Genomic DNA, 11,655 nt, shown 5'->3' with positions numbered 1-11,655 from the left:
AAAAAAAAAAAAGTATGTCCATAGGCTCTCCCAAAGACATCACTGCTTTTAGATAATTTATTTGACCTTTAGCAATAATTTTCTTCAATCAAAATTTTACTTGACTTTTAGTATTCAGTTAATTTTTAAATCCCAAAATTTTACACTGAGACAATCAGTAAATTTTCTTGTCAAAATGCCTATATGTGTAAATAAATATTCTGTCCTATGCTAAATATGCTCTCAACAATTTTGTTTTGTAAAGCAGGGCAAGCACTGAAATATCAAAACCCTATTTCCCTCCAATTCTTGCACATGGCATAATTATCCCACAACCTGATATTGATGTGCATGCTCGGCTCACAATTAGGATCAACACTAGATTATCTCAAGTGTCGGTGACCACAATGGCTCAATCCCTTCAAGGAACATTTACAGTCATCCACAAAGCATCTGTAATAATAATAAACAATGCTGGTAACACATGAACACTTCTGGCTGCTGAAAAAATCACTGTGAATTCTAGTATCAAACAAGTGCCTACTCAGAATCGTTTTGTTTGTTTGTTTGTTTTTTAGTTTTTTTGAGACAGGGTCTCACTATTTAGTTGAGACTGGCCTGGAACTCACTATGTAGCCCAGGCTGGTCTCAAACTCATAGCAATCCTCCTGCCTCAGCCTCCCGAGTGCTGGGATTACAGGTATGCGCCACCATGCCCAGCCCCCACTCAGAATCTTCACTGAGGTAAAGATCTGGTGGAGAGAACTTGAGAGAATTGGTAGACAGAAGGTCTATGTAACATGATGGCTTTCCCTGCCTCATAAGAGGGGGTACTGATAATTCATGCACAATTGTTCAAACCAGATGAAAAAATAACAAAAATGCATATTGCTTCTGTGTATAAAACAACACAAAACATGTTATACATTAAATGGAATATAAATTAGCAATAAAAATAATGTATTTTTATGACTCTATATTCCATGATTATATATACTCTGTGTGTGTGCATATATATCATGCACACTCTTTATCCATTCACCTGTCAATAGATATTCAGGTTGTCTGTATTTCTTGACTAATGTCAGAAATGTTGCAATAAATATGGGGGTACAGATAATTCTCCAAAATACTGACTAAATTTCTTTTAAACATATACCCAAGTACTGATATTGAAAGAATATATTACTATTGGAGAATGAACCCAGGGCCTTGCACATACTGAGCAAGTGCTGTACCAATGAGTTTGTTCCCTGGGCTGTAATATTTAATTTTTTAGGAGCCTCCATACTGATTTCCATAAAGCTGCAACAGTTTACATTCCCACTAACATTGTACAGGAATCCCCTTTTCTTTATAGTCTTGGAAGTCTTCCCATTTCAACAATGTGAATAAATTTGGAAGAAATTATGTGGATGAGATAAGCCAGAAAAAGACACATACGTATGATCTCATTTATATGGGCAATATACACAAATGCTGGACTTAATTAACACAGTAGAATGATAGTGGTAAGGAGCTGGAACATGGGGAGAAAATGGAGATACTTTGACAAAAAATACAAACACTCACACATAAGCTCGTAAGCTCTGGGAATCTAATGAACAGGAGGATGATTACTATTAACAATGCTATACACATCCTTAAAATGTGCTAGGAGAGTGGGTCATCAGAATTTTCACCACAAAAAAAGCAAAATTATGGATGCAGATGTATTAATTTTATGAATCATTTCATAATGTAAACATATATCAAGTAATTACATTATATACTTTAAATATATTCAAGTTTTGTCCATTATAACACAATAAACTTGAAAAAGAATAAACTGCTGACTTAGCCACAACATAGCCATAATCTTAGAAACATTATATCAAGTGAAAGAAGGCAGTCACAAAATATGAGATACCATATGATTCTTTTTATATGCAATGTTCAAGAGAGGTAAATCCATATAAACATAAAGTACACTCTTGGTTGCCAAGAATAGGGAGAACTGAGAAAGAAATGGGAAGTGACTTATTATAGATATTCAGGGTTTCTTTTTGGGTGATAAAAAATGTTCTAAAGTTGGTTGTAGTAATGGCTCCATAACTATGAATACACCAAATCACTGAACTGTATACATCAAATTGGTAAATTTTATGATATGTGAAATATATCTAAATAAAACTTTTAAAATTATGAGGAAGGTATTCATCACAAACCTGTAATCACAGCACTCAAGGAGGCTGAGGGAGGTAACTTTGAGTGCTGCATGGGGCACTGAATGAAACCCTGTAGATAGATAAACAGACAGACAGATGGATTCATGGATGGAGGGACAAACATGTAGCTCTGTGATGGAGCATCCCTGGGTTGACTGATGATTCATGCACAATTGTTCAAACCAGATTAAAAGAAACAACAAAAATGTATATTGCTTCTGTGTATAAGACATTACAAAATGTAGTGGAACACGTATAACTCAACACAACTATTAAACAGAAATTTCACATCACAATTCATATACTCCTTTTTACTAATGACTTGTTTCTTTTTTTCCCCAATGAGAATTATCATTACTTACTGAAAGTTTGTCACTGTTTTTCTAGGTGTCTATTATCTAACTTTCTGAATTCTTTTGTGTTTCTCTGTATTATTTTCCACTTAGCCACTCAATACCTCACCTATTTTTTCTCAATAAATGGAAATTTTGTTCTCTCTCAAACCTATAATTAAGATCTTCAATAAAGTATGTTTTAATCTGACAATGAAAATGATGTATTCATTGAAAATATCTCACTGATAGACCCTAGGGAATGATAACTCAGAAACAGAAATACTTTCTGTATAGGAATCAATATTATTAAACTATCTAATAAATGGCTTTGATTTAAAAATGCAAATACTGATACTTCATGTGTGGCAAAAAAATTAGTTTTAGGCATTTTTGAGTAACAGTAAATTCACCAAATGAATTAAGGAATAAGTTTGAAGCTGCTAGCCTTTCTTTTAACTTTTTCATTTTGGGGGGGTATGGGGGATTGAACTCATTGGGTCCTTGCACTTGCAAGGCAGGCCACCGAACTGCTGAGCTAAATCCCCAGCCCCTAATTTTATTTTTTATAATGGGTGATATACAATAGTTCTACATTCAGGCAGAGAGAATAAAGAACATACTCTAAAATTCAAAAAGTTAAAATTTATGGAGAATTTATATGTATGAGGCAGTGTTCTAAGAACTTTATATATCTTAACTAATTTAATCTTTAGTAAAGTCTAAAAGACAGGCTGTAGTATTATTCTCAGTTAACAGGTAAGGAAACTTCTCCCAATACCCTTACACTTGAATCCATAAGAACATGAATAACTCATGAATATGCATGTGGGTCCTATATGGATATATACATATGTAACAAAGACATATCAAGAAAACTATACTCTGTATATATGCATATACATGTGGATAAATGTACAAATAGATTTGGCCAGGGAAAATAAACACACATATGGTCCCAATTTAAAGAATGGAATTTAAAGATTTTTCAATCAGTGCACTTGATAACCACATCCTGCCAGTCAGTAAATACAGAAAAATAATTCTAGTGTCAGTTTTCCATTGGCAAGTATAGTAAAAGATTAAACTGTTGACATATGCAAACTGATTTTCATGGCTCCATCTGAGTGATAGCTTTAGACACAAGTCACGTAATAGCTTTGTTGTGATTCCTGTCATACAGAAATTCATACAAATCATGCAGAAATCACCAGTTGAAATATATTATACTTGTCCCTGCCAAGATGCCTTGCTACCACAATTCAGCTTACTTTACTGTTGAAATTGTAGCTTGGTGGGAGACAAAACCCTCTTGCCAGGGGCCGAACCTCCATCCCAATTAAGCCCTTGCAGGTGGTCAGATATTCTCCATCATACACGACAGTAATGATTTACTAATGGATATTCTAATTTAAAAAATCACAAATATATGAGTAATTCTATAGTTTCAACTTAATTATAGCACTCACTTTCTTTAGAAAGAAAAGTAACCCAAACTTTTCCCCTCAAGACCAACTACTATAAATCACTGAAAACCTGGCACAAAACAAAATCAGTTGTACATAAATGGGAGCATGCAAAGCCTACTATAAACAGTTATTACTGATATTCAGAAGGTAAAGTTTTCTAATTCACTTATCCAGCTAAAATACATTAAATGCCTAACACATCTATCAGATGTTGACCTAGGAACCAGGGACATAACAGACCAAGTATTTGTTCTCAAGGATCTTATGTTAGATTGGGAGAGATAGGTCACTACAAGTAAAGAAAACAACTTCAGAAGCTGATCTAAGGAAACCAAGATCAAATAACTTATCAGAGCTATGAGGGACATTGTGAAAACTGTGAACAACATGACAAGAAAATATAAAATGCTCACCAGCAGATATTCAGGTACCTGATGGAAGGGTCTTTTCTTTCTGTTTCTATCCTTCCCAAACTGCCTTATACTATCCCAAACAAAGTATGGTACATTTAACAATTTAAGAATAAAATAAGCAAGCATAAATAAAATTCTGAGTCAGTGAGACATCTATCCTGGTCCAACTATTTTCCCTCAGAAAGTTCAGTGTTGTGAAAGAACCCATTTTTCAAGTTTCAAAACATCACATTTAATTTCTCCCAAAATAATTTTCTTTATATCTGAGGTTAGCCCCATGCTACTGGCAAAAACACATTCTCAAGCACAGCCATTAAAATCACTGCTGCAAACTGAGCTCTGAAAAGTCTGAAGAACCACCAAAACCCAAATTCTTCAGACATCTACAAGACAGATCAGAGCTGCTGTCATTGTATGGATTACATTATAAATGTTTTCCTCTCTACTGAGAACTTATCTCACCCTGACCAATACCTTACTTTCAGCAGAAAACAATCTCAAATGTCCAATGAACAATGGAAACAAAGCTCTTTCTTGGTGTTTCTCTGGGCAGAGAAAGGGCTTTAAGGTGAACAGAATAATATGAAAGAAAAGATAACACTGGAATTGTTACCCATGTGGATAATATACTTTTTCCCCTTGCATCCAGGCAGCAGTTTTGTACCCAGTACTCATGTGTCCCTTTCACTGTTGGGCAGTGCTGCCAGACCCTCTTAGATTATTCTATGCTTTGACTCACTGTTAAACTCAGTATGGTCACTTAACTGTGCTACTGGTACTTACCAATAATATCACTTTCAGAGGCCTGTAGGCATAAAAGAAAACTTCAGCTCTGAAATGACATTAATTTAGAAGGCTTAAAGATCAACAATAACAAAAATATGTGTAGGTGGGTGTACTCACAAGGGCATGTGTGTGTAGCCATCTATGTATAGAGCTCCACGTTCTCAGCAGGAATCGTTCCCTAATTGTCCAAAGTCATCCATATCAGGGTTACACAAGTCATCTATATTCTCTTGAACAATCTTGCTTTTGACCCTTCATGGTAGATATTTTCTTTTTTCATGGCCCTGTCTGGTCATTTTGAAAGTTTCTTCCCATTCTTGAGTACTGTCACTGTTTCCTTCCTTCTCCTCCCATAAACAAACCTTCTATTCTCATTCTAAGAAGCACTTCAGTTTTCTCCATCCTCAATGTTATAACCTGAGCTTAGATAGCATCTTTTCTCACCCAGATCTGGTGATCCATTTGCTAACTTTGTTAGAAAACACCCACTCTCACCCTCAATGACTCAGGAGACACATCAGTGCTCAAAAGCACCTTTGCCAAACTTATGTCTCAGGCTGGGGATATAGATTAGTAGCAGAGAATTTGCCTGGCAACAGGGAGGCCCTGGGTTTGAGCCTTGGCTTCACATACTTACACACTAAAAAAAAACACATCTCACTGTGGCAGTCTCATGTTTCTATTCCTTTAATGTTGCTCTTTTCTTTAATCTTGGACACTTCCATGGTCCACATCTTTCAGACAGGACTACAGAACCTTTTGTAATCTGGCCTCTGCTGGCATCACTCCGACACATGTTCTCACTCTCTCCACCCCTTTTAATGGCCTCCTTTCAATTGTTTCTGAAAATCATCATATTCTATTCTTTCTACCTTATGACTACCACTACACGAGATAGAGTAGGTACTCATTTCTGCTGTTCTTCACCTAGGTAGCACCCATTCATGCTTCACTTTCATCTCACAGGACATTTTCTCAAATGGTCTTCCCATCTTTTCCTTTCCCTAGGTTAATTCACCCTATTATACATTCCCAGGGAACTTCAGATGCTTGAAAGGACTCATCAACCATATGCCTTTCTCTCCTATCAGACGATCACATAACTGGGAAAGCAGGCCCACTCTTGCGGCCACCTTACCATATATGCTGGAATAGTCTTCCTGGACCTACCTGACCAGTTTCAAACACAGGCTCTATGATTTATAAACTATGAGACTTTAGACAATTTATTGAATCCCTCAGTTTTGTTGCCTATAAAATGGAGGTAATACTAATACTGATCCTACAAGTCAGCGGTGGTGAACCTATGGCATGTCTGCCATAATGGGCTATTTGTATCACTGAAAGCTCTAAAAGGTTTATCATCACTGCCATAAATTTATTAAATTCTCATTAAAATAGATGTGTATTTAGAATATATACTTGCATGTAACTAGCACTAAAGAAACATTAGTTGGTCATATTATTATTACTAATGTTATTCATGACAAGTGAAGTATGTGCCTTGTTCACCATTAGAACTCCAATGTCTAATACAAAGATGCTACATGATCCTGAATTCATTTCAGTATGTCACATTAGGGATTATAACTGGGTATGAGACTAGTTCTCTTTGTGAAGTGACAAAAGGGAACAAGTATCGATTAGCATTTACTAATTTCCCACATTCTATCCCAGATAAATTAGAAAAATGCATCCAGAGCAGACACAGTAACCTCAAGCCTTTAAAAGGAACAATAATTGCACAGGCCTCTATTGTCTCTCTGTTGAATGAAAGGGTTAACTGGAGTACAATTTTAAATTATATAAATCTCATCCAATATTCATCAACTCAGAGGTGTTCCTTAATCCTTTCTAAGCTTCAGCAGGGAAGACTGTGGATCAAAGAGCCCACTTCACACAGATACTGTTTCATGAAAGCAAAAAGTGTCAAGTTTATCCCCTGACAGGATGTAAGTGGGCTGAACCTGCACCAGTCACTGCAGCAAGACAGAAGATGCTTGGAGGAAAAGATAGGGGGAGGTAGGGTGGGACCTAAGTCAGAAGCCTTCCCAAACTTCTAGCAATATAATGTTTTTGAAACATGAACAGTTTAAGCCTAAAAAGAATCTGACATTTAAGGGGGCTCCTTTTGAAATACTTCTTTTAAGCAGATGTTTGTCCTTTAAAGAGTAAATACCGAATAGTTTCTTTGGTGTGATAAACTAAAAGTGTAAATAAGAATCAAAGTGTATAGTTGACACTGCGTAATAGGAAAAAATGTCTAAAGGTATAGCGGAAGTGGGAAGGGTAGGGGAAAGCTAAGAAGGGAAAAGAAAAAATAAGAGAAAAGCAAAAACTGTAAACAAAGTCTCTGTAAATAGGGAAGGGTGAAGGGGGTTAAAGGAGGGCAGGGGGATGGGCAAATAAGAACAAGATATATCATGTAAAGGTACAAGATCCCAATGACGAATGTAACTGTACTATATACCTAAAATGTACCAATAAAGAAAAAAGGGAAAAATGTGAATAGGAGAAAAGATGATTCTATTTTAGTCCTTGAATAGTCCACCAGATTCATTGTTCATAAGCTGAGCATTTTTGGTGACACTTGCATTTACTCAAAAGAAAGTTGATACAAATGTTGAAGGTAACAAGAAATGACTGTTATATAAAAGTGTTTAAAAGTTTTGTTTGCTGTGCAAATACACTGTATCACTATGAAATGAAATCTTTAGATACAAGATTTACTTAAACTAGATATACCTATAGCATTATGATGCTCCACTTTGAAACATGAACAGCCCTTCCTGTAAGAATGACATTGATTTGTCAGCAAGCACTGTTATTTCTTTCTTTGACATAGCTTCCCAAATCACCATTCATCATCCTAACCACAATGACTGTGGCTGGCTTGTATCAGTAGTTTCTCTTCAATGGCCCTGTAACTCTTCCTTTCACCCACCCATTTTTGTCTTATCTATTCAACCACCTATAACTGACCGATAATGTTTACCATGAACTCCTTTCTGTGGTGTCAAAACCAAACAGTTTGCTTCCACTCCATTTATCTAGGACACTCAGCCCTTATTCCACCTACACACTTCCCTTAACCACAGCACACCTGGTATTTTCAACCCTGCTCATTCCACTTACTTGAGTTGCTTTACACTGTTTCTCTCCCTAACAGCACTCCTTCTCTAGAACAGAACATATCTAGTTATGCCAAATTTCATTCATGTTTAGTTTTGGTTTTCTCTGGACTGCAGACTCAGAATAAGGTCATGTCTTCAGATTTATTTATATTCCCACGATGCTGAGGAGAATTATTCATCAAATATGTAACTTGTTAACTCATATTCTTCCAAAGAGTACAAAGAGACATTGTTTATTTTTTAAATCATACTTTGCACCTACAACACCAGAAACAAAAATAAGAGATCCATACAGTCCACAGAGTAAAGGTAGTTTCCTGGTGCATAACAATAATAAGCACCAAATCTCAAGTTTTACAGCAGAGATAAAAGAGCAGTGGGAAGAGATCCATGGGAAGCTAGAGGAGGAGAGACATCTTAGGGAGATGAATGCTGGGGAGAATATTGGGTTTAGCTAAAGATACTAAAAAGTGTTTCACAATTAGACTACTTAGCTCTTGCATTCCAGAATCAGTCCCATAAGTAAAGGACAGTTATTACAGGTGCATGAATTCAAGTAGGACTTTAAGAAAAGTATGTCTAAAGCAATGAAAATATAGTTACTGAGTAAGATTATCCTAAAGGCTTAGAATTCTTAAAAGAAAATGATAAATCATGAGATTTGTAGCATGAACCTTCCACCCAAAAACATCTCATCATGTCTTCTCACAGCACGTTATGGTACAAGAACTCCTCTAGTACACTCTGCCTTTCTCTGTCACATCTCAAAATGAAATACAGAAAGAAATGATGGAAACAAGGTGTCACAGGGGTTCACCATGACATATGAAAAAGACACAAAAAAGGCTGGTGGGAAAGGAACTGAAGGCTTTCAAAACTGGAAGATGGCACAGCAATACTCTTATAGAGGTTCAGACACTTCTTGGTAGAACCATTCTTACCAGATGAAACAATGTTAATAATAAAAAGATGCCTAAATTTGTATTCAAAACAAGATGAATGGGCCCTCTCCTTTTCTCATTGTAAAAGTCCATACTCCTATGTTAATCAGAAACAGAAGTTTCAGAATGCTCCTGTCCAAGGGGCCTCAAGAATGTCTACAAAACATAAGATCATAATCACAATGATCTAGTTTAAAGTATCTACATTCAATATGTAGTCTTTTTCTTTTCTTCTAGACAGATCCTGCCATGTAACCCTGTGAACATCTTTTTCAAGATAGATTTGAAAGGCACTTAAACCATACCATTCCATGGATCTTTAAAATGAATACAAGGAAACACAGGGTTTCCAATGGTATTAAAAAGTCTGGACATACACAGCTTTATCCACGACTAAACACCTCCCCAGATGCATTTACTTCTTAATCTCTATCTCTCACAGGCTTATCAGTGGTCAAAGTGATTTAACAAGCAGCATTCAATTTTCATCCTCACTTTAGCTGCAGTTCAAAATGAAAACATCTAAATGATGTGGATGACTCTCAAGGGTCAGGAAAAGAGGGGTGTCCTTTTGAGATCCTCCTTATACTCCTTATACACCTTCTCATATAAAGTCATCTGGCTACATTATACACAACTCTTAAAAGCCTTGCAATTCTACTCTAATGTATCAGTTATACATAATAGATAAGGAAGAGGGAAGAGAAGATACAGGGATAAAGGTAAAGGAAGGAGATTGAAAAATGAAGATGAGAAAGGTAGGAAGGATGAAAGAGAGGGTGGAAGGAGGAAGAGAGGAAGATGAGTAATTCTTTAATGAAATAATCTATATTTACATTTTTTTTTTGTACCAGGAATTGAACTTAGGACCTTGCACTTGCCAGGCAGATGATTTGCCACTGAGCTACATCCCTGGCCCTACATTTACATCTTTTAAATAGAACTTTGATTCATAGACTCTCACATTATTTGTTTATTACTGATGTCCATTCCAGTAATTGTTAATTCACCATTGGATGTAAACTAACCCAGAAATTCCCTAGGAAATCAGAAACTACAATCAGCCAACAAAATAACTACACGTTCCAATGGACAGATACAACTCATATGGAAAAAAATCAGGCAAACCGACCAAGATAGGCCAGAACTGAAAGAGAAGAGTCTGGAGTTTTCAAAATTTATGTAGGGAAGAAATGTTAAATATTTCATTTACTAGGATAAAGAAAATCCATATGGCACTCTTTCCAAAAAGGCTCAGTACCAAAAAAGGTAAAAATTTCCAACCTGTGATCCTCTGGGAATTGATTCCTAAATGGTGAATACACAAGACCCCTTGTTACATTATTCACTGTGTTCAAATTCAGATGGGCTCACGATAAATGGCTTTCTGGACAGAAGAGTTAAATGCAACAAATACCTCCTTTAGTAGGTAACAGCCTGTTTATACCGTAGGCCTTATCCTGCATTTGCACTGCTACTGGATAAAGGCTCTCATGGCTTTAATGGATAAAGTAGACTAAAATTTATAACAATCAAATTATCCCTGAAATCTGTGTGCCAAGCTGACCTATTCTGAACTTTAGATTCAAATATTACAGTGAAATGTCCTCATTAATATTTATATATTATATACAGGTATTTTAAACTTAGTCTACCCCAAACTGAAATCATCATGTATCCCTTAAACCAGCTCTACCTTCCCTGTTTGCTTTGTAAATACTCTTTCAGTATTTTCAGAGTCTTGGGTGAAAGCCATAGACCTTTCTTCCTTTTTCTCTTACATTTCTCTTCCTGCTTTCTTAATATATGTTTTTTTGCTAAGCCTTTTGTATAAGATTCCTAAACATTTCTTGATCTCTTCCTACTCTTAATTAGTTTCTCTATTTGAATAAAGGATCTCATGCATAGTCCAGAATTCCCCCAGTTTTAACCATTTTTAAAATATAAAAATCTCATTCTCTAGAGAGCTATCAAAAGCCTTCTTTAAACATTTTTTTAAAGAGGCTGTTCATGATTTTTTAAATTTCATGATGATTCCTCATTTTCAGAAGTCTTCAAAATCAGCTCCCAAACCAGGTTCATCAAACCCATTTCAAACCACTTGGCTTCTTTTAACCTTGGATGCAGGTACATGTATACCATACCTTCTAAACAATATTTAACCTATATAGTCCCTGAGGGAATACCTTCTCTCCAAACACATTCCCAGAGATCTTTCCCTTCTTTTTTGTTCCCAGAGTCTTTATGCAGACAGGTATCAAAATTCTGATTATGCGATTACTTATCTTTCTAACTACAGAGACCCTCCCTGGGGACTTTCAGTGGGTACTTAGTAACTATCTGCTGTTGAAAAAGCAGAAAGAGAAATTCAGGGCTCACACACTGATCTGCACA

At 36.0% G+C, this 11,655-nt stretch overlaps 1 protein-coding gene across 1 annotated transcript in view; it reads right to left on the bottom strand.

Moving 5' to 3' along the window:
- Positions 1–11,655, bottom strand: part of Auts2 (activator of transcription and developmental regulator AUTS2) — a 1,133,790-nt gene that overhangs the window by 781,637 nt on the left and 340,498 nt on the right. The window lies entirely within an intron of this gene.

This window comes from Fukomys damarensis, unplaced genomic scaffold (assembly GCF_012274545.1).
Source record: "Fukomys damarensis isolate Sample0158 unplaced genomic scaffold, DMR_v1.0_HiC HiC_scaffold_17, whole genome shotgun sequence".
NCBI classification, from domain to species: Eukaryota; Metazoa; Chordata; class Mammalia; order Rodentia; family Bathyergidae; genus Fukomys; species Fukomys damarensis.
This window is presented reverse-complemented; position numbering and strand designations above follow the sequence as displayed.